Genomic DNA, 22,292 nt, shown 5'->3' with positions numbered 1-22,292 from the left:
ACCCATTCTGTGTCTTGTATTTCCAACTGCCTGAAAGAAAAATGAAACACAGCAGGCACTGCCTGTTATATGTGGCTGGGGACCCAGATTTTGCTGGAAGTATGCCCAAAGCAGGGTGGGGAAAAGGCTGGGGGGGGGTGTGGGGACATGCAGGATAAGAAGGGAGGAAGAAAGTAAGAAAGAGATTTTATTACTAGCTGACCACCAGTTCAAACCAAGTGCAAATCAGAAACAGCTTTTGCAGCAGTTAGCCTAACAAGCAGGTAATAAGTAAGTGAGATTTTACACTGTCCTTGGGACTGCAAAATAGAAACCAGCTTTTGGCAACGAGATTAGGGGAATGCCACTTCTTGGAGAATGGAAAGCAATGATTTACAGGAACTTGGCACACTGATCAGATAATCTCATCCTCCCACTCAAAGCAATAAGACCCTGGCATCCTCGTTTACGCAAATATCAGAAACATGATCTTCACGAATGCACACATGTATTAGAAGCCATTGACACAGTCTGTCATGTTCCTCTGTAGAGTTCTCCTTCAGTGTATGTCATTCAATTGTCTGACTAGTCTATGTGTAATGAATTAAGCCTGCAATATGAACAATTTTTCTTTTTCTGTTGAAGAATGCTGAATCAGTGAAAGCAAAATATTTTTCAGAGATCACAGCGAAATTACACTAGAAGACAAATAGGATTTTGATGGATTTTCTCATGCCAAAAATGTTTCAAAACCCTCTAATCACATGCTGGGTACCTGCTGAGTTCTTTAGCACCTGATTAATGAATAAATGAACAGGTGAGAGGACATAGACCCTTGGAATCTGTCTCCTTTACAACTTGCCTGAAGGTTTGCAGGATTTTAAAATTCACAGGTCAACAGATGGGCTCATGTGGATTTAGGAGCCTGGAAACTCTGAAAGCTTCACAATTGCTGTCCTGGCTCTGCAGTGATGATAATTTCCAAATTCTCAAAGAACGCTGCTCTCCATCTCTTCACTTCGGACATAATGAAATATTAATTTAACCAAAATAGACTGTCTCTACGGTCTAGTAGTTTAGGAGACTACGTGATTTAAAATGGGGATTTAAATCTAAGCTGATGGAAGCTTTCATACTGAAATTTCAGTTGGAACAGGAACTAGGATTCAGATTGCTGTCCTAATTATCAGGCTATATAGCAACTGTAATGTCATATGAATATTTTATTGTGAGTTATAAAATGGAAGAGAATAACAGAAGTAACAAAATAAGGCACCTATCTCATATACCAGGCTTCATATACCTCTTGGTAGTCATAAGGGTTTGAACCCTTTCTAGGAAGAGGAATAGAAGCCGAGTCCCGTAATCCTGTATTGCTATTTGGTGCTTACATAATCAAATGCTCCTTGTTATGCCTTGAACTTTATTAAGAGTGTTTTAGTACAAGCATCTTAATATTTTGCTTCCCATAACATCGCCCTTTTCAGACCATTAGCTCTTAGCTAAAGAAACAAGACACAGTGCAAAGTTACCAGATCTAGTACAGATTCTATCAGAAATCAGAAGGTGATAATAATTCTGTTATGTCATGTTATGCTAAAAACAATCTTGAAATTTAACCACAACAGTTGTTATTCATATAATTTGAAGCAGTAAAAAATGAAATGTTGAGACACTGTGTGCAATGATAATGAACAAACACCATCCAACAGCTAATTTACTACAGATTTTATAATGATTTATTTAATGATTACACATACATATATGCATAAAATGTCTCTTTCCATCAAACACTACTTGTAAGGATTTCATTTTGTGTTATATGTTCTTTGACAGTAGTCTGTGCTGTGCCAAACTTGCTGAAATTTCAAGTCTGCATTGAAGATGAAAAGCTTTCTATTAGAACAAGCCATCTACAGATACACTTACAGCTGGTGTTCCCTCAGGTTCTGCAGGCCTGTGTCAACTTGACAGAGGTTATATACGGTTATCATCACCAGCTTCTCTGTTACTGCTCTGTATGTTGTGAACAAGATGACATGCATTACGAGAATTCTTCTTCAAAGAGTTTTTGGTGTTAATGGTGCCTATGATTATAAAAAAAGAAGAGCATTGTGACAAACATGAAAGGTTTTCTGCTCCTTTGTTTCTTCCTCTGCAGAGAAAATTGTCTCATTAATTTCTATAAGACAAACACAATACCTTCCCATGGTACCATCCAAGGAGGCACTGACCAAAATGAGACCAGATGTCTTTCAGTAATTCTATTTGAAACACTTTCTCTGTCAAAATTAGTAAAACAGAGTTGGGGTTGTCTGTTGAAGGAGCAAAGAGATGAAAGTGATGCTGCTACCTGATATTCCTGTTGGGATTTCTTCAGTTTAAATTCAACTTCACCACACTTTCTAGAACATTACACAGACGCATAAGGACAGCAAAATTAATATATATATATATATTTATATTTTTTAAAAAATAATAATAATTTTAAAAAAGACAGAATTGAAATGGTAACAGATGCAGAAGAAATAAAAACCCAGGAACTCAGGAAGTATTTGTAGTATGAAACGAAAGCCTGACACCCAAAGGCTGAAACAAAACCACTGCAAAGCTGGACACAGTAACCACATGATTGAATTTATACAATTTCAGTGACTTTTTTTGTCCGTTTTCTTTCCTTAGGTAAAATGATTGTCTTCTTTTCCTCTCTAGGAGGAATCCCAAAGAACAGGAAGTGAAAACGCAACTAGGGTGTAATTCAGTCGCTGAAGACAGATTGATTACCATATAACTCACATTTCAGTCAAAGCGCCTCCTAAATATCTACATTTGTATCTAGCATATGCACACAGGATATGTATATATCTCTGGTACAGGGGAGCAGTGCTGAGAAAGGTCCTGTGTCTCATTCTCTGGCACCTGAATCATGATCTTTTAGAATACTGTAACATCTACAGGAAATCCAAATTATAATTTCATATTAGGAAAAAAAAATAATGTTGCAGTTCCCCATCACAACACGCTAACATATTCCTGATAGGGTTTGCTGCATCTGATTATCCTGCAGCTGTTCTTGGTAAGGTTTCCTGTCTAGCTGGCATAGGCACTGTGAGAGAGTGTTAAATATGATGAATCATGTATTGTTTCCTTCGGTTAGCTCTTGTTATACCTTATTGCTAGTTAATAGTAATTAAGATATCACCAGATAGCAGTTCACAAAGACTGTTTAAGACTGTTTTAGGTTATACTGAGACAAAATATCAGACGAACAAAACACAACACAAATTTTACTCCAGTTTGTCGCAGCTATCTCAGATGCAAAGAGAGTCAGTTTGGGCTTTTTTGAAATTATCACTGCTGACCAAAACATACACAATGAAGCAATTAAGCAATTAAGCTTGACACTGAATGCCAACACAATCAATGAAGCCTGTTTTCTGGAGAAGCCTGATCCTTCAAATCCTCACTCATTTATGCAAGGATACTGCATGAGCCATTTTGTGGGTACGGTTTTACCAGGCGAGCCTCCTGCTTCTTGAATTGTAATTCTATCAATTTAATGCATTACATATTGACTGATTGCTACTAAAGTAAGAATAGATCATTCATCTCTTTGCATTCCCTCTGTTTTTTGTCATTTACATATGTAATTATGATTTACTTTTTGGTTTGGTTTGGTTTTTGTTTGGTTGGTTTGGTTTGGTTTCATTTTGTTTGGTTTTTTTTTGGTCTAGTGGGTCTAACAGAATCTTTCAATCACCAATAAAACATGGCTGACACTCCCTTGTTTAACTCAAATCTCGTCAGTTTCCTTGTGTGTCTGTAACATAACCAGTCTGGCCAAAGTCTTCCTTCTCCGCCCACAGTAATTTCCAAAATGAGGTCATGATTCATTCTGTGGTGTTTTTATTATGAACTAAAACTTGAGTTTCAATAGCCTCATGACTGTCATCTACTCTTACAAAGTCTGAAGAACAATTTACAAAGGGATTTCCTTTTAGATTCAGGTTATTTATGAACTGCATAACATAAGTGTGTAAAGCTCTTTTGAAGAGATAATGGAGATTTTAGTGAATTTCCCCATTAATTGGTCTTAAAGCATTTCTAGTGCTAATGCAGTTGCAATTATTTTGTAGTGACCTGATTTCAACAACTCAATTGCTGCTTTTCCTACTGTGTTACACTCAGGAAGGAAAAAGTAGGGGAGGCGGAATAAAAAAATAAAAATAAAAAAACCAAACAAACAAACACAAAAAACCCAAAAACAAACAAACAAACAAACAAAAAAACCCACAAGAAACAAACACACACACAAAAACAAATGAAGAGAGAAAACTGAATTTCCATTTGTATGTAATTGGGAACCAACTTGAGAATTTATCATTAGTTGCAGAATGAATTTTCTCAAACAAATGTTTCTAAAAAGCAACTCCAGTGTGTAGGAGGTCATTTTAATTAGCAGGAATTATCAACACTTATCATAACAGCTTAGGAATTAGTGACCTTTCAAATGGCCTTAACATAAGAAGCTGACTTCACAGAGGTATTGCTGTTATTATTTTCAATACCTTTTAAGAAAATGTTGAAGCACATTTTTTCCCTTGATTTTGCAAATAAAAAGCGAACATGAGATTAAACTATAAAAATGCTGTTTTCTGTTTTGTTCTCTGTCCTTTTCTAACACTACTTAACATTTTCTTTGCTTTCAGACTGCACTGAGTTCAGAGTCAAAAATTTCCACAGATTTGGTACTAAAATTTACTTTAGACTAGTACTAGTAAACCATTGCTGCATACATAAAAGGAGGGTCATTCCTCTTAGATATATTGTTTCACATTTATCTACATTAAGCTTCATCTTACATGTTATCTTTTCAGGTATTCAGTACAGCCAAGACTTCATTTGGTTCTTCTGAAATGCTGCTACATAGTCAGCATGCATTTTTTGCAGCTTTGAACCACTTCAATGACTTCCCATCAGATTTTGTCACCTCAGCTATTTCCTTTTCCAGATAATTTATGTATAAGTTAATGGCACAGATTACTGCAGTATGGTATTGATCATTTCACTCTGCTGGGAATATTGATAACATACTATACCTTTTGTTTTCCATTTTTTGACCAAGTGTTTATCTTCTAAGCATCTTCCTAAAGACCATTTACTTTTACTCAGAAAAACCTTCAGCAAGTGAAATTTCCAAATGCATTTTGGAGGTTCAAGATTTTATGAACCAACACTGCTAATCTCACCAAAGAGCTGCAGTAGGTTTGTTTATGCATAATTAACCTATAAAAATCCATGCTTGCTGTTTCTGAATACATCACACATATACTAATTTTACTCTTTAATACAGATTGCCTGATCTGTGTGGTGTGGCTGTAAGATTACAGATCAACATTTCTCCAGATTTTCTGTGAAATAATTCTTACAATTTGGCATCATATTAACCAACTTTGAACACTAAGCATTTCCCAGTGAAAGTTTACATGCCAGTTTTAGCTCACCTATTGCAGCCTCAAATTCTGTTTAGGACTTCTGGGTGCATATACATGGTTCTGGCAATGTATTCTACAACTCCTTTTCCTCCCATATCAGTGTGAATCACATTCTCTTTGCTTAAATGAAAGTAGTAAGGATCAGGTTTAAGAACCTCACCTCACTTTTCTGAAGGGTACAAACACACACATAGAAGGACTATCTGCTCTAGGCACCATTTTTAGTCTTTTTTTGCATTTGCATGTCTAAACACTATCATACATATGCAGAAACAATAATGAATATGAATTATGAATAAATTCAAGCTTTTATGAAAAAATTGGTAAAAGGATTTCAGTGGCCAAATGCTTTTTCTGAGTCACTCTGGTTGTTGATAAATAGGGAAATGTGGTGAATCTGTATAAAACAACTTGGAAAGCTATTTGCGAGGACCTTGTTCTTCTGAATAAGGTCATTGAAATGATTGTCTGATGAATGCAGAGCTTGTCTGGTATTAATGTACAAGAATCTCATATAAAGCAACTGCAGTGAAACAACAGGGTCATTTTACAAAATAAGCAGGATGAAAACAGCAGTATTAATTTAGGATATGACAACAGTTTAGGAGTCCACGTGCTTTAAGCTTTTACTGCAATTTGTCAGTGTAGTTCTCAACAATAGGAGACAAAGTCATGTGGAATGCAGACCTGACTCTTGAGAATACACTGATGTTATCACTAGAATTTTCATTTCTTCTAAACTGCTAAAATAAGCGAAGGTGCAATAATTTAAAATCATCATTCTGCCCTCATAAACAGAAGGTTTAACAGTTCTGATTTTTTCAATATAAATGGAATGAGTCAAGTCACTCCTCAACATATTCCTATGCATTATTTGCTTTGTAATACCACACAGCTATTATAGAAATGATCTTCTCTAGCATCCTCTCTACTGAAATTCTGTTTTTATTCAGTGGGCAGTAGTATTGATTCCACTTCCTATCCACAGCCCTGCAAGTTTGTCCCCGTATGTCATCCTTTTCTATCTCCTCAAGGCTTTTAGGACAATCCAGATAGCACAATAGTCAGACACATAAGAAGCTACCTGTGCATGTCTGCTTTGGTACCTCATTCTGATTTGCTTACATGAACTAATACATTTAAGCTGTTGTCAAGATTATATGTGAAAATGAGAAGCTCTGTGGATATTTAGGCCTGTGTGGTTGACCATCCCCACCCCTAGTGAGTGCTTCTGGAGGACCATGAGATTCTGTATCATAATTATGCTGGTGTGCCAGGGGGCTGTGGGAGACATTATGTTTCTTTTCCTTGGCTGAAAGGACAGTGGGTTTGGAGAAGATCTGTAGGCAGTTCAGCGACTATGTGCACAGTAGAACCAAGACTGAGCTGCGAAGTATGTCAACAGAGGGACGGTTGTTATCGTTTCCATGGTGGTAAGTGCAGGGAGGAATGCTGAATTGTTTACATTCTTTTTATACAGAGCCTGCTTACATTTCTGGTATACTTTCCTTATCAATCACCTGCTGAATTCCTGCAGTGAATCACGTATGGACGAGCTGCAGTTGGTGGTTATTTTATACTCAGGTTCTGATAACGGTGTCTTTCTGCTTGCATCAGCTTCTGCTCCATAAACAACCCCATTGACCAATTTCCCCAGTAGTGTAGCTAATAAGTGAAGGCTTTTCAAGGATTATATTGTTAAACTGAAATTAACCTTCAATATGCTTTAGCAGTGATGATAATGTACAAACATATTACACAAAATTGCTTGCAATACTTACTAATTTTCCATCATGGATGTGAGAATTTTGGAAATTATAGCTGCTTATTTCTGTGTTTAAACTGATCTCCAAGGTTAAACTGTATTTAGCCAGTCTCAGGAAGTCTATAGTGTAAATATCTACACATAAACTCACCACCTCATTCACTTCTATCTCTGACAGAAAGAATTAGGTACTTTAAAATAGGTGTGATGATTTGTGCTCTAGAAATGCCTGATTGTCTCCTCTGACTAGAGAGGAATACTGGATGATGAACCCAGATATAGATGTCTACATCACTCATGTCAAAATTTAACAGAAAGAAACCTACCATGTCTGTCTAGGATTAAAGATATATCTGCCAGGGAGCAGGGGGCATTAAAATCTTCAGATTGCAGGGCATCTGATGTTTTTCTCTAGAGTAGTTGAATGATGATCACTGAGAGGGAGAGGAACCATATTGCCTGCATGGACTGTATGTCTCTTGCAATATAGTAGTTCCCATTGCTGTTATAGAGCATTCTATCTGCCAAGCGTATGTTCTCTAACAACATAAACAAAATTCTATTATGGCAAATTTGAATAACAGAAATGCCTTTGATTTTAAGACAAGAATAGTGTTTCACTCTGCTTTCATTCAGACCCTGAGAACAAGACTTTGCAGTTGCATAGTCTATTTGACACAGTTTGTTTGTATTGCACAATCTTGAAATGAGAAATAAGAATAACAGAAAAAGATTTCTTATCTTAAATTTGAGCTGACATTGTATTATTTTGAGTGCAAAATCTCTAGGAAGAAAAGGGGCATTCACGGTTGCTCAGGCACATGCCTTTCTGGCCTGTGGTGCAAGAAGGAATTTTCAATAAGATAGTTCAGTTCACATGCCATTGAGATATGCAAGATAAGCCCTGTTGTGAGTTTAACCTAATATAGGCTTTTTCTGGTTTCGAAACAACTGCAATTAAAACAGCAGGCTTTTAAAAATGCATTTAAAAAGTAGAATTTACCTTAGCAATGTATTTATAGATTTTTAAGACATATCAATATTCAAGGTTGAATATTATTGCTTATCTCTATATTCTTTCTTGAGTCAAGAATTTTTCAGTTGTTCTGAGCAAGAACCAAACAGAAAAGTATAATTATATTATTATCCTTCTGGAAAACAGACTGTAAGATGTGGCAGTGAATAGTAAGTCAAAACTGTTCACATTCTTAGCAATAAAAAGGTAGTGATATTTGCATAGCAACACACCATTATTATCTAGAATAAATTATAGATTGGACAGAATCTGTTCAAACTTTAATCCATAAATGGCAAGAAAATATTATTAAGATTCTTTTCAGAAGTATTTACACAAAATCACTTTGTTTTTAATAATATAAGCAGACTAAATTTTCAAACAAGCTATGTGAAATTTATGGGAGTACTCATCTTAATTGAGAGACATATATTTATGAAGATGTCAATATTCATCTTTGTCAATAGATACACATACCAGGGTTCATGAGAACCCTTTGTGTAGTTGATTACCCAGCTCTGTATCTCGTGATGTAGTCAATATTAGCACATATTGCAAACCTAGACCTTTGTGACCAACCATGATTTTTGTCTGTAAACTTCCATTAAGTGTCAGTTGGTATACTGATGTATTATATTTCAAAAAAAATCTGTTTCACTATAGGGTTAATAGCAATCATGTAGTTTCTTCGTGGTACAATTCATACACATTGGACACTTGTACAAGAACCATAAAAGAACTCTTTCAGTTCATTCATTTTGAATTTTGAAGTAGTAATTCTGTGAAAAGGTTTCATGATTGTGATTAAATTTTATAGCTCTTTGTAGATACACAATCAATAGGCACAATATATATTTGATTTTGCAATTTTTTTCACATCATTTTGGCTGTAAAAACCGAAGGCAACTTCATAAAGAAACTATAGCTCTGTAATTGGAACAATCTGTGTAATAGTACCAGTGGCAGGAGAAATAAATGTCTTTTAGACTAAATGGGAGTAGCTCAGCTGAGTAAGAAATTGTGGGTTGAAAAGCTGCATGTTAGGGATTTATATATTCCCTCCTTGTATGGAACAACTATTTTTCCATGTTTAGCAATGTACAGCAAAGCATAATTCTTTGTCTCAAGAGAAGACTGAATAATAAGGAAGAAGAAAAAAAAAAAAAGAAACAACGCAAAACAACAACAAAAGAAACACTCTCCCAAATCACTTAACTTTCCTCAATTTATTTTCCAAAGAACTGAGATGAGCTAATGGCTTATATGTTTATTGGCACATATATACAACAAATTTGCTACAACACAGCATGTCAGGAGGAAAAGACAGGAAGTAATTGGTGGTAATGCACTCCATGAAGAGTTCCAGAGGTAAATTTAAGATGAAATATATAAATTAAGATGAAATATGTGTGTGTGTATATATATATATATATATATATATATTATTTTTTTCCCCCCCAAGGATTTTATTGCTTGATCATGTGGTTTCATTCTTGGTGGCTTTGTGTCCTTAGTGTATGGAGACTTCCTGGAGAGCAGTAATGGACCTGTAACCCCCCTCATTAACACTACACGTAGTGAGAGCTGTTTCAGCATTTTGAGAGAAGCAGCTGTGCTGCTATGCACCCTTCCTTCTTCCTTATCAGAGTAATTATTCTCTGTCTGGAGCCCGAGAAGAATGTTTATAGAAAAAATGGAGCCAAGTCCTCTCACAACACCTATAGCTCTATAAAACATTTCTCTATCACTCTCCCTGGTGTAGTCCCCCAATCCTCTTCCCTGACCATTCTTATAGCATTGCTATAAGCCATACCCCTCAGGGACTATGACTGAATATGCTGCAAAAATACACTGATTTACACCATTTTAGTTTTTGTCACTATGTTCTGTGTTATTCTATTTGGGAAAGGACTTTTACAAAATTTTCCTTTTTTTCCCTTCTTCTTTTTCTGTCTTTTCATGACTCTTTAAAACCACCAAATGTGAGACATGGGTCTTGTTTATTTTAGAAGAATTTATCTGAAAGGAATAGACATTAATATTATCTCTACCATACTACAAAGCAAGTTTCAGTTCTTATAGTTCAGTTTCAAGTTGTGTGAGTATAGGCTATTGACTTCTTAACCATAAATTCACTTATTTCCTGGGCTATCTGATTAAGAGAGGGGTTAATATAATTTCAAATAGTCTTAACAACAGTGAAATTTCACACCCTGCAATTTGCTGGTGCTAGAAGAAAACATGATGTGTAATACTTCTGTGCTCCAACATTTGCAATTTCTGGTTACAGCATTCATGCACAACTTTTAGTTGGCTTCAACAGAATAAGCCTAAGTCATTTAGTATAACTAGGAGAGGAGCTGTTAGAATAAGACAAGAGCCGTACAAGCATGTGAAATTCTATTTGTCTATGACACAGCCCAAGGGGCTCTGAGCTGCCTGTTAGGAAACCATTCTCTGCCAGTCTCCGCTATGGAGAGCTAGAGACCCCTGAAGAAACGTTCATCAATGGTAATTGGACTGCCATGGCTTAGTATTGTAACATTAATTATATAATTGCATTTGATTAAAAATCCCTACGATAGCAGGTTGCACTTGATCTGGTCTTTCTGATGAAACTAAAAAGAAAATAATTGAAAAAACTTACTGTACATTAGTTATTGTGAAATTATATAAAGGATCCAGTACTTCAACTCACAGTAACCAGAATTTTGTTCTGTTACAATGCTAGAAACTATCACTGTTTCAAGCAACCTTAAGCTTAGCATTTTGACCTCAGCCACTTTTGCTAATGTTAGCCCCCTGATTTGGAGAAAGAACTGCTCATTGGTTTTAATGGAGAGTTCTTTCCAGTCTAACTGCTAAATTTTCTCTGAAAAATGACAAGCAGTTGTGGTAGAAGAAAATGAATTTTTTTTAAAGGATGGATTTGGCCTGCTCCTGAGTCTGATTTAATATTTTTTTCCCATACTTTGTGTACCTCATGTAGAGGTTGAGGGCAATGGTACCTTCTGAATGAGATTATCCACAGTATTTCAGTGCACTTCTTGTGCTTTTAAAATGCTCTGAGCAAGATTCTGTCTGTGATGAATCTCCAAGTCTTCAGATAGGTGAGTGCCCCATGGCAGTTTTAAGACAGTTTTTAGCAGACATGTTATCAAGGCAAAAATGCCCTTAAAGACTGCGGTTGTAACTGAAAATGTATGGACATTGGCACATGATATTCTGTTATAAACCCTTTAACATGATTTTGATCTCTGAACCTGTTGTTCAATGATAGCATGGTTCAAGGATCCAGGAATGTTTCCAGCACGGACAAAGGCAGCCAACCTGGGTGGAATGTATGCTGAGTCCTGTGGAGGTGGGTACTGAACAATAACTCCAGGAGAGCTTCTAGCCCACTTTTGTGTACTGATGCAGAGAGGGCCTTGAAAGTTGTGCCAAGGATCAGAATAGGCCCAGGATCTCATATCATTGTCCTAATTCTTTCTTCAGCAGGCAACCTTCCATTCAAGGATAAGGGAGCAGCAGGCAGGAAGAGGATACTCTCAGTGAAAAAAGAGTGGTATTTAGCGCTGCTTTAGGAAGATGTAAGAGCCAAAGAAATGTCAATAACATTACTCTAATAGTAAGACTATTCTGGATGTTTCAGGTTTTGCTCACAACAATGAGGAGAGCTGTGCCAAGCCAGGCCTGAAAACTCTGTTCCCCTGATGGAAGCAGCCTTTGACTGCATTGTTACTACTAAAAACAAAGGTAAATTTACTTCTCTAGCTCTGAAAGCAAATGGCAGAGCTCACATTTGAAAAGTCAAACCTACTTCCTGAAGGGGCAAGGGCATGACCATACTCAAAGCATTGCAAGAGAATGGTCCTCTTGTCCTAAGGCTCTTGGCACAGGTACTAGTGGCTGTGGCCTGTTCTTTGTTTGGAACAGTAGATGACTCTCAGTAGGGACAACTTGGATTGTTTTCACGTAAGTATATACATCGGAGCCAATCCATGAGTGGAAGTCAATTACTATCCACAACACTATAATTAGGAAAATGTGTTTGAGATCATCCTTGTGCCCTGGAAAGTTCAGAGGAGCATTCTGCCTCATGAAAATGGAACATCTTCTAGTGGTCTTAAGCTAATTGCATATTTATTTAAATACCATTTATTACCACTAATGTATTAGGTCATAATGTTCACAAAAAGAAAGACTAATGTGTCTCACAAACCTTGGTAAATGCTATCAACTTTCATAGTGTTTTACCCCAAAGGTTGTCTTTGAAAATATATACAGGGAAAGATAAATAAATCAGGGACAATTGATTATTTATGAGATTACTATATTTCTCACAGGATGACTGATCTTAATAAAGTTAATATTTCAGGAAAACACCCCAATATGTGCTCTCTGTATTAGCAATTTATCAGCCTCCATTCATTTCACCATAGCCAAATAAAAAGAAGAAAATGGGTGTTTCTGGTGAATACCATTTCATGCCTTATGTTAAGAGATTTGTAAAACTGTCTCTTGCTGACTTGGAGATAAGTGAAATAACAATGAATTCAGCTTGAGGCAAGCTGCTTTTCAGGCAGACCTGTCAGGAGACAGAAAGACAGTTCAGAGTAATTCATTCTGTGCTGTGACTCAAGTGACTAGTGAAGGAATCTGGCATATCTGAAACACAAATACCATTAACAGACTGTATATAAACAAAACAAAACAAAGCCACAACAACAAAACAAACCAAACAAATAAACTAACTAAACAAACCAACCAAACAAACAAACAAAACCACACCACCCACAAAACCCACCAAATCTCAAACCCAAAACATGAGTCATATTTCTCATTTGTAGAGGAACACACATTTATGGTGTAAGAATAGGAACCGGGATTCAGGAACTAATTGATGGGAAAAAGTGTCTGTACCTATAAAGTGCTTCTTAGAAAATACACAATCCAGAGTTCAGTGGAGAACTAGGGTTAATCCGTTCTTTGTATTTCTACAAAATGCCTGCTCAAGAAAGCAATCCCTGAAGGATCATGTACAAAAGAACTGTGAATCTTGAAATGAAAATAGACATTGACAGTTGGAAAATAATCTGGATAGGAACAACATGAAATATGCAGAATCAGCTTGCAGCAACGTACCTGCAATGGAGCAATTCAGCCACCAAATCTTTTTTCCCCTGAGAGCAAAAACCCTTTAACCAGTATCCACTCCGGATTTAGAGCTTCCAGTGGAGGAAGGACTTCTGCCTCATTGAGGCAGTAGAACGAATGCCATAGATGAAATCACAGAGTTCTAGTACCACAGCCTTCTTCTGCTTTAGAGAAATGTAGCGCAGTGTTCCTTCTATTTTAGGAAAAAATGTGAAAGATTTATGGCAGCAAAGTGTACAACAAAAAGTGAGAGAGTAACACTAAGCTTTCTTTATTTTAGATTTATGACATTATGGATTGTGACTTATTATTGTGACTTTCTATGAAATGCTAATAAATAACAATGAGGGAAAAACACCAAATTGCCTCAATGAATGCAATACACTTCACAAAGAAAGATACTTTCTCTGTAATAATTCCTGTGGAGATGAATCATCCACGATATTACAGTGCTTGGAGCCATTTCCTATGTGGGTCTTATTTAACAGAAGGAAAAAAACCCAAACAACAACAACAAATACACACACGCAAAAAGCCCAAAACAAACAAACAAAAAACCACCACCAAAACCTGAAGAATTTTAAGGCACAGTTTGCTACCTCTGCTTGCTCTTACCAGAAGACCAAACAACAGGGTGGGGAAAAATGTGCCTTTGTGTCTGATGAAATCAGCATCTCTCCCTGCCACAGTTTAGGAATGCTAGTTTGCTAGTGGAACTGATATTTGAAGCTTTCTCTGCTAGTAGCATGTTGAGAGAACCCTCTGTTTGCAATTGAATGCCTGCTCCAGCTGAATGAGCTGAGCAGACACTGGAACAATGTTCTGCTGGCCAGAGGAGAATCCTTTGGGTAAAATACTAATGACATACCATGGAGTATCCTGTCTGAGTCTTAAAGTAACTGTGCTCCTGACTATTGTGATTCTCTTTCCTCTAGAATCTAAGTAGTAGGTGACATGAAGGGGCAAACCCCAAACAAACAAACAAACAAACTAAAGATATAAGCTAGAGTCTGGGAAGCCTGAAGCAAACATAAGAATATGTGATACACATGGAACTGGTTACTAATAGTGGCAAGTTTTCACCATGTCTCTAATATGGAAATTGAATTTATGAGGAACTGGGACAGGGGACAGTGTGGGACTGGTTATCGAGTCAGCATTTCCAGGATGACAACATGGATCTGCCCTTGACCTGGCCTGAGATTTTCCTGGCTCTGTTACTGGACCTTTCTACAACATACAAGCAAATAACTAACCTATTTGTACTTTGTGAAGTCCATCTCCTCATGTCGCTTTCTGCCTATCTGCAAACACTGGGAAGGAGAATGTCCATGAAAAATGTCTGTGAGTCTTTTCTGACAAGATGAAAAAAAGAGCTATGGTTGTTCTGCAATTTGAGTTCAATGTCCCACACTCAGCAATCGGGTGCAGTAAGAAGGAGCCTAAAGGCTCTGGAAATGACTGCATATATTAGAAGTGCTGGAAAGGAAGAAGGAAGAGAAAGATTCCATCAACCCTTAGAAGATAAGAAGTTGGGAAGAAAATGACCTAGCAGAGTGGCAGCACCCAACAGAGGAAAAAAAACCCAAACAGTTTATTAGAACAATGGTAAGATCTCAGATGTCAGGCTTATCTTTATTTTTGTCATCAGTTTTCTCTCTTTGTTGGTATACATGGCTGCATTCTATATAATGAAGATGTTCCTAGACTGCACTGGGTCTTAGAAATTATCAGGCATAAAAGTAAAAATAGCAAAGAGATCTTTAATGAGTAAAAAAACACCAATCTTTTCTCAAGCATCAGAAATATATATATATATATATATAAACCCCACAAGTATCTTGTGCAGTTTGAAAATGTCTTGTTCTAGACTTCTCTAATGCTAAGCTCATGGAGATCTGTAGATACTTGAAGAGCAGATAGAGGTAAACCTTCATGAACTGCATCACAATAACCTGTACATTTTTCTTATAAAATCCTTTCATGATAAGAGCAATAGTACTAGAGGAGATTATAATAATTTTACAATAATTAAATACCTGCAGGTATTTGATCTACATAAATTAGATACATTTGGGGAAGAAGGTATTTCTAATATGCTCTTTTGAGATATGTTAGTATTCCCTATCAGGATATGAAACTATATTAAATTCTATACATATTTCCCCAAAGGGTCATAGTGTTAGATAGATTTAAGAAAATCAAGACCTAATTAAAGTTTGACTGATAGATTTCTAAGAAAGGGTCTGTCTTGGGCCATTTTTAATGCTTGAAATGGTATTTCATATTATTATCAACAGATTCATGCCTGATATTCTTCAGTTTCTCTGAATTATATGGTCTTGATTCCTTATGATTCTAATGTTTTCTTACTTGTTCTTTCAAACAGTGGCTTCAAAAAATAGTTCAACAAATTTCTTGCTACGGTAAGCTGTGATAACTTAATGTAATAGTTATTTTTGCACAACGTATATGAGAAAAATATTTTCTTTTCAGAATTACTATGAAAAGAGTTTAAAGAAATGTAAGATAAATATAAGAAAAATCTCAAATTAATGACCAGTCAAATGAAATTGATTTGACAAATCAGAACAAATGAAGCAATGGAAAATTAATATATTTAAATATATTTTTTTAAAAAAAATAAGTATTCATTTATATGTCTTTTCCTGAGTCTGGAACAAAGGAGGGACAGACATCTTGAAAACCTCCCAGTAATGATAAAAGGAGGAGGAGAACCAAGTTAGCATTAGTCTTTATAAATCACCAAATCACGCTGATTTATTACATAAAATATTTTTTAAGCACCACTCAAAGCATAAGAGGGTGTGAAACTATCATTATTCATGAATTTGGAGGAGTAGTAAAGCTGTTCAGTTCCTTAATGACTTTTCAATTTTTGTTTTATGCAGAACATGAGGAAAGAATCAAGAGAGAGAGAAGTTTCAGGGTACTGCCCTCACTTGGGAAATCAGAACATCACAGAGTCATTGGGGTGACAGGGACTCCAGGGGGGTGCCCAGAACTGGGTCAGTGCAAAACTCAGATGAGGTTGTTTAGGGCTTTGTACAGATGGGTCTTGAAAATGTCCAAATATGTAGATCACCAAAACCAAAGTTCATTATATTGAAGGATAATATTATGAGTGAATATTGCACTATGATTGCTGATGGGGAGCAGGGCTAGATGGATATTTTGGATTGCCCATAGTGACATTCTTAACTGATTCTAAATTTTATTAAAAAAAAATAAAATGATAACTTGGTGAAAATATTACAGTAGAATGCAACATGGATCATACTAATAACATCAAAACTGTTATAGAAACATACATGGAGGAAAGTAGAAGAGCAACACAGTCAACTCTTGAACTTTTAAAATACTTCAGATACCAGAAGGAAGCCTATCTTAAGTGAAAACCAGGACAGATGAAATCTCATGAGAGTTTTAGTTAGCCAGGGATTTTTTTTTTTTTTTTTGAACGGTTATCAGCTGTGAGAGGAAGGAATAGAGTTTGCTCAGGGAAGTAAAGCTACCAAGGGATGGTATCAGAGAGCCTGAAAGGTTTTTGCCTTTCAGTATTTACAAAAAGATAATATATGTCTACTTTTTGCATCTATCAAAAGGATAATGAAAATGTTTGTTTCATTTCTGATGGTTTTTGTAGTAATTAGATACATTCTTTCAGTAGCTGAGCTTTTCATTTTTACAGTGATTGTTATGTCAGGAAGTAAAGAGAAAAATTTAAAAAATTGTGAGCTTTTCCTTCCTATTCTTAAAAATGTGTTTTGATTTGTTTTGCTTTGCTTTGCTTTGGCTTTGGTTTTGGTTGTTTTTGTTTTTGTTTTTGTTTTTTTAAAAAAAGCTTTTCTCATGCATTTTCTTAGGAACTGGGGCAAATACATCAATTATTCCTACTCCATCTAGGAATTCCTAGTTTCTTCTCCATCACTTTAAGTGAGCATTTTCCTATAGCTCTGCTAAACCATGCATTTTTCCATTATACCAAGACTGTGTGCACTGGCCCAAGCCAGAAACATGAACTAATATCCCATAACATGTAGGTATAACAGTCTCTGTGAAGTTTCTGTAAAAACTGAGCATGGGTTCAAGGGGCTAGATAGGCGGGTGCATGCTTGGATAGAGAGACAGATAACAAGCATAGAATTAAACAGACATACCTCTGTCTAACTACCTATCACCTTCCTACCACTCACTGGATAGAGATAATTTAAGAAGTAGCAATGCGAGATCTTACGGAGTAACTGTTTCTTTTTCTCACCACCTTAACCAGATAAGCTTCCTAATGTCCTACAAGGTAGCAAGAAAACTGTCTATACCAAAAAGTCTTTCAGGGAGTGTGTAACATCAAATTTATGAATTCCACAGTATTTAATGTCAGTCTTCAGTGCTGCTGTTAAACGTCCAATGTAAGGTCCAGATGAGATCAGGGACTATCTTCTTCCCAGAACTGTAAATGTCCACAAAAAATGTCTTTTCTGAAGATATTCAAAGGGGTGTTGTATTTGATGTGATCAGATTTTCAGCAGTTGTAACTGTTGATTTCTTGCCATTATATGCTGAGTATAAAAAGAATAAAGCATTTTCTTTTTAGTAGCAATGCCTTTTGTAAAGCTGAATCACAGAAAGACTGCAGTCAATTCATATGTTGGGTTATTTTCCACTCACACACCTGAGCAAATTACTTCTTTATCTCACTGGGTATAATGTTCTAGTCTGTAGTCTTTCTTACATTGTTTAATATATTGTTAACAGGAAAGAAAAAAAAAAAAAAAAAAAAAAGATTGAAAAGATTGGCGTTTTGTACAAAAAACTAACTCCGGAGCGGAGTAAATGTAATTCAATCCATTGCTACATTTGTAACACTGCCGTAACACTGCCGTAAAGAACTAAAACTTAAAGTATGGTCTTTCTAATTGTAATTAATATTATTTTTCTGTATAATTGATTTTACTAGTAACAAAAAGTTGAGGACAAAAGTTATTTTCATATGTAGATCATTAAATGACAGGTCAGATTTTAATTATTTTCTTACAAATGTGTTCACGTGCTAAAACATCAAGTTTTATTTGATTTTTCCTTTGACAAACCATTGCAAAACAAAACCTATAATCCAACAGCTTAATTTAATGTACAAAACCATTACTCTCCTCCGCAAGGGAAAGACAGCAGCAGCTAAATTAAATTCAGATATGTCCAGTACTTACCCTTTTGGCCTTTAGTTTCAAATCCATTTCTCTTTATGAATCAGGAGGGGAAGAGGAAAAGAGAAGAGGATGGCAGAGCAGGATGAATGGAAAAGTGGAAATGACATGCTCTCTTTCAGTTAAAAGAAATTACAGATTGAAAAATGGAAATATTTCCAAGATAATCTGATGGATAGAATTAAGTCCTCCTTTTTTTGTTGGGTGTTTTTTTTTTGTTTGTTTTGTTTTGTTTTTTGTTGTTGTTGTCTTGTTTGTTCAGCTTTTCGTTTTGTTTCGTTTTGTTTGTTTCTTTTCTTTTCCTTAATGCTACTTGACACAATACTCCTGTTTTCTTAGTGGCTTTAGTTATAGGGGCAGATTCTCTGGCTTGAGAATATGGTGAACAAAATTTGTGCAGGATTGCCTGCCCGTGGAAAACTGCAGCTTGAGAGATCTAAGTAAGGAATATAAATGGTATTTCTGACTGTGCATCTGTCCTTGTGGAAGAGTGTGCTGGGGAGGACAAGGAGAAGGAGTGGCTGGAACACAGAGTGCTTTGCCCAGCCCTGCTTTCTTTGGAGTTCTGGAGCCAAGTAAAAGCTTTTAGGAGGAATTCATCACCTTTCCATGGAAGTGATAAACAGTATACTCTGATCCAAAAACCTGATTTCCTTTTAACTCAAAAAAAAAAAACCCAAACATAAAACAAAACCAAACCCAGCCAACCAAAATGTATGCAATTGTAAATGCAAAAGGATTCCACCCTTTAAAATGGAAAATAAAAACCTCAAAAATCAGAAAAACACAATAATTATTTAAGTGTGCTCGTTGCTATGTATATGTATGGTGATGATATTAGATAATGAATGGTAAAACATCAAAGTTTATATCTAAGAAGAAGCATATACAAAATAAGACCAAGATAATGTTGTACTAAAAAGTCCTTTATTTTCTGGTGTTTATATGCTTTATATTCCACTTCTTGATCTTCATAAAGGCTATGAGGCTGGCCAAGCATGACTTCCCCTTGGTGAAGCCATGTTGACTGCACCTAATGACCCTCTTATCCTTGATATGCCTTGAGATGGCACCAAGGATAAGTCGTTCCATTACTTTCCCAGGGATGGAGGTGAGGCTGACCGGTCTATAATAACCCGGGTCTTCGTTCTTGCCCTTTTTGAAGACTGGGGTGATGTTAATTTTCCTCCAGTCCTCAGGCACCTCTCCTATCTCCCAAGACTTGGCAAAGATGATGGAGAGTGGTCCAGCAATGACGTCAGCCAGCTCCCTCAGCACCTGTGGGTGCATCTCATCTGGGCCCATGGATTTGTGGATGTCCAGATTGGCTAATTGTTCCTTAACCCAGTACTCATCAACCAAGGCAAATTCTTGCACCATCCTGACTTCTTCTGGGGCCTCAGGGGTATGGGGCTTCTTAGGACAGCCTGCGGCAGAGTAGACAGAAACAAAGAAGGCATTCAGTAACTCTGCCTTCTCTGTATCTTCTGTCACCAGGGCACCCACCTCATTCATCAGTGGGCCTACATTGCCTCTGGTGTTAGTTTTATCTGCCACATATTTGAAAAAGCTCTTTCTATTGTCCTTGACCCCTCATGCCAGCTTTAATTCTAACGAGGCCTTAGCTTTCCTAGTTGCCTCCCTACATCCCCTGACAACAGCCTTATATTCTTCCCAAGAGGCCAGCTCCTCCTTCTACGATCTGTAAACTCTCCTCTTCCACCTGAGCTTACCCAGCAGTTCCCTGTTTAGCCACGCAGGTCTCCTGTCTCCCTTCCTTGACTTCCTACGTGTTGGGATGCTCTGAGCTTGAGCTTGGTAGAAGAAATCCCTGAATATTAAACAACTATCTTGGGCCCCTTTACCTTCAAGCAGCCTTGCCCATGGGATTTTCTCTAGCAATTGCTTGAAAAGGCTTGAAAAGACAGAGGGGTGACCTTATTAATGTTTACAAATATACAAAGGGTGAGTGTCACGAGGATGGAGCCAGGCTCTTCTCGGTGACAAACAATGGTAGGAGAAGGGATAATGGGTTTAAGCTGGAACATAGGAGGTTCCACTTAAACTTGAGAAGAAACTTCTTCTCAGTGAGGGTGCCAGAGCACTGGAACAGGCTGCCCAGGGGGCTTGTGGAGTCTCCTACTCTGGAGACATTCAAAACTCGCCTGGACACGTTCCTGTGTAGCCTCATCTAGGTGTTCCTACTCCAGCAGGGGGATTGGACCAGATGATCTTTCAAGGTCCCTTCCAATCTCTTGCATTCTATGATTCTATGAGTCCATGATTCTATTCTAAAAGTTGTTACTTAAATTTATGAGAAGCTGATATTGGGTAGAAAATTTGAAGTAAAATCATCACAATGGCCACTAGAGCTGTGTGACATCTCCCAAACTTCAAAATAAATATTAAAAAATGGAAGGAGAAGCAACTTTCAGCAAATATTTTCAGTATTTCAGGGTGAACTTCCAAACCTGCACAGCAGTAATTTCTTGATGTTTGAAATGTGAAATAGTGATTATGAGACTTGGATTATATATTTTTATTGCCATACATTTCACACATTCATATTTTTGGCAAGTGATAAAAGTAAAAGCTATGTACAGGTTTTTAAACATATGGCAATACACTTTTTTGGCCTTTCTGCTTTGTTTCACCAGCCTTTTTAGGAAGCTATTTTAGGAATTTACTGAATTTAAATTATAGCAACTGTGCTCTTTATTCTGGTTTCTTAATGAATTACAGACACATTAACCATGCTGATTGCAGATACTGAGTTCATGAAACTAGAGTGCCAAACAGAATAAAGAAATTTTATAAAGATGTTTTTGTGAACTCAGTGTTAAGTACTAAAAATCTTACTATGAATTTATAGGATACCATACTTCACTTTCCCTAACGATAACATATCTAGTATTTCTTCCATTGCAAAACTGATGAATTAATATAAGTTTTAAAATTTTTAAAAGCAAATAGAGATGTAATACATGCACTCTTTCCTTTAATATCTAAATGGCATTGTTTATTTCTCCCCTGAAATTTCCATGTGAAAATCTTATTGTCAGAACAACCTGTAATACCATAAGAATTTTAGTTTATCTGAATCTTGTACAGTGGGAACAATTTCTATCTTAAACCAAATATCTCAAGATAATGTGTAAATTTATCCAAGAACATCTTGCTCATTGTGACCTAAATAGATGTGCTGAAATAATCAGTATTTAGTGTGACACAGGTTTGGGGTTGAATACAACACATCTTATCACTTGAGTGTGTTTGTAATAGGAATCTCTGATTTTTATTAATAGATCAGCCAAAGCTGTAAGGAAGTTTGTGATAATATGAATATTCATGGCATGAACAAATCAATGTCATCAGCAGAGTGTTGGTAAGCAGCAGCTCAATATCTGTACATATTTGTACAGTTTATTCAGAGTCTTTAAAAAATCTTATTCTCTTATTATGACTTTTTAGTTTTAGAATACTATGACGTAGCTAAATTAATAAGACTAGAAGTAATTATCTAAATTTTTCAACATTTAAGAATATAAAATTATTTTCAAACTCTGAAAATGTGACAAAACCCACCCCCCAAAAAAAACAACCAATCAAACAAAAAATCAAATAAGTCCTTACACAATCACCAATGCTGCCTTAGT

The sequence above is a fragment of the Nesoenas mayeri genome (assembly GCF_963082525.1).
Source record: "Nesoenas mayeri genome assembly, chromosome: 2".
NCBI classification, from domain to species: Eukaryota; Metazoa; Chordata; class Aves; order Columbiformes; family Columbidae; genus Nesoenas; species Nesoenas mayeri.
This window is presented reverse-complemented; position numbering follows the sequence as displayed.